Source organism: Belonocnema kinseyi, chromosome 1 (genome assembly GCF_010883055.1).
Source record: "Belonocnema kinseyi isolate 2016_QV_RU_SX_M_011 chromosome 1, B_treatae_v1, whole genome shotgun sequence".
Taxonomy (NCBI): Eukaryota; Metazoa; Arthropoda; class Insecta; order Hymenoptera; family Cynipidae; genus Belonocnema; species Belonocnema kinseyi.
The window spans coordinates 172912618-172915410 of NC_046657.1; the positions used below are offsets into that span (position 1 = coordinate 172912618).

At 37.3% G+C, this 2793-nt stretch overlaps 1 protein-coding gene and 1 long non-coding RNA gene across 3 annotated transcripts in view; one reads left to right on the top strand and one right to left on the bottom strand.

The window, feature by feature from the left end:
• Positions 1–2793, bottom strand: part of LOC117172680 — a 305863-nt gene that overhangs the window by 298355 nt on the left and 4715 nt on the right. The gene's annotated exons all lie outside the window — the stretch shown is intronic.
• Positions 1460–2793, top strand: part of LOC117172725 — a 43516-nt gene continuing 42182 nt past the window's right edge. The window contains exon 1 of the long non-coding RNA XR_004467054.1: positions 1460–1545. This is a non-coding gene — a long non-coding RNA (uncharacterized LOC117172725). The remainder of the gene's footprint in view (positions 1546–2793) is intronic.

Sequence of the window (2793 nt, forward strand, 5' to 3'; positions counted from 1 at the left end):
CATGTGATTCACAGTCTACTCCTGACCATATTTCAAATCCGCCTTTCAACACGCCGTTTTTTATGTTTTTAGTTTCGCATCCCTTTTTCTTTGTTTCGGGCATGCATAAGATATCTAGTTTCTTCACGTCCATAGTTTCACGCAATTCTTTTACCTTGAGATCATTTACTCCCCTAGCATTCCAAACACCCAGTCTCCATTCGTCGCCTGAAACATGACCTTTAGATTTTCCGTGTGCATGTCTTTTGTCATTAAAAGTTCCAGTCCTTTCCGAGGCTATTTTGTAGTTTGTATTATTCACTGTTTAGATTATACGCCCAACTAACACCTTTATGCAATAAGTTTATTTTCTGAGTCGAAATCATGTCAAAGTTAAGTATCAAATCCTCATACGGTGGAGATTGTAGTTCTAACGTCAGTCCCACCAAAAACTTCAGTTAATAAGGGAGGGTTGGGAGAGGGGGGAAGTAGAACTGGAAAATATATATATTATAATATTAAATCATTAAATATAAAATCTGACTATTTATATAATTGAACATCAGTGCGCTAACAGTGACGAATGGGGTTGTCGGCGCGACGCAATCGCAGTTTAAAAAGTTCCTAAGATTGCGGACACTGATGGTGCTGTCACACCTCTGCCTGCCTGCCCGACGCAAGCACAGTTTAAAAAGTTCCTAAGATTGGGGACACTGATGGTACTGTCAGAGATGAGGTGGCAGATTGCCGAGATAATGGAATAAGAGAATGTGAAAAACATGCGCCGAAAACTGCGCCCTCTTGGTCGATTACCTAAGAGTTACTTTGAAGGCACAAGTTGAGCGTCGGTAAATGACGAAAGTTAGCGATTTCTGAAATGATTTACCAATTAAGTTTGTGCTCAATTAGTTACCACCATGGACATAGGAAACACGGGACTAGGCATGCCATCCTAACTTGGGCGAGCGGGGTTGAATCCACGGGAGAGGGGAGAATTCCATGAGTGGCGAGAGCCGCCATCTTACGATGTGCCATTTGATTATGCGCACGAGCATTTTTAACGACAAACTGTGCATGAAAATATAAACATCTGGGCGCTGCCATGTTTGTCTCGGGACATCAAAAGGTGGCGGACCTCCCCCCTCATTGCATCACCCCCGCAATGACATGCCTAGTCCCTTGTTTCCTATGTCCATGACCTACCCAGTTTGCGAACTAGAATATAGACCATATACGCGAAATTATCCACTCTGATCTTCTCTACCGACATTGTCAAACTGGAAAAATGCCGCTCTGTTTGACCGCTCAAGTAGAACCCTCTATCATCTATTTCAGTTCGTAAACTGGCCTGAGTAATTGGGGGCGCTTTATTTTAGTTCACAAAAGCCTCAGGTAATAGGTAGCGCTGGCGAAAATCGTTCGAAATTAAATACATGGGATCGCCTATCTTCCACCTCATTTCTGGTACTGTTAGAGCTCTAAATAGGAAGGTATTACGGTCCGCTATGCTTATTCCATCAGCTGGGAAAATGGGTTCTCGAGTACACTTAATACCCGAACAAAACGGTAAATACTGATAAAAATTCTTGATAATCCTTTACGTTATTATCAAATGTATGTTGTGCTGCGTTGCGAGAAAATACGAGCTTTGCACCACACGTATGATGCAACTGCATCGACAAAGAAAAACAATTTCGCGACATAGTGTACACGTTTTAACTCCTACTTTTTGGCGTTTAATCTTTGCCATGTATGTAAGTAGGTAGTACATGTATGTAGATCTTCTAAGGAACAATTAATTTTTATTTCTTGTCAAATTTTCCTCAAAAGAAAGTAGTTAGAATAAGGTAATAAAGCATTTTGTCTTCTCTACTGATAAAAAATACATAAAATCAGTGAAGAATTTTTTGTCAACAATTTTAGTTTATTTAAACATTTAAGAATATTTTTAAAAAGCTAATTAGAACATGCATATATTTCAATCTTTCAAATAATAGCAAAAATTAAATAATGTAGAAAAAAATTGTTTAAACAAATTAAATTCATTGAAACATTTAGGTGTTTTCATAATAAGCGAATTAGTAATTAAAAATATGAACATTTGTGTTAAATCAATGGGAAACTTTGTGGTATTTGCGCAACCCCTAAACCATCCTATAGTTATAACCTTTTCGTTGTTGCTTTAAGTGCACTCGAAACTGTCGAATACTTATGCGAATTGTCTGCGTAATAGAGCGTTTCACACTTTGTCTCTTTTGTACACATAATGAAAACTGATTTTTATTACAAGCACTACTTTCTTCCAAAAATGATGAAATAAACATGGCGGACCATAGTACTCTCCTTTATAGAGCCTTAGTACTGTCACACCTCTGCCTGCCTGCCCGATGCAGACAGGTAGCTGGCCAAGTCCGTTCACACCTTGGTTTTTCCGCCTGTGAAAAATCTTAAAAAGCGCGGGAATTTTAAATATTGTTAAATTTTAAAATGAAATAAACCAAGTTTTTATAGTTAAAATTAACAATTATGATAATTAGTTTCAGTTTTTCAATCTAATGTAAAAATAAGACAAAAAATAGCCAGCCCTGAATTACGTATTTTAGAAATTGTCAAGTGTTTACAGAAAAATCATTTTGTCAGTCGTAGTGTTCTTTATTCTTATCCGGTATTGATGCCCTGTGTCGCGCAAACAAAGAAAATATATTGCTGTAAATGCAATAAATAAGTTTTTATGCGCTTGCACAATGTAAATGTTTAGTTAAAGGTGAAATTTCAAATTCGTATAGGAATCGTCAACTTTGTGTAAAATTAATG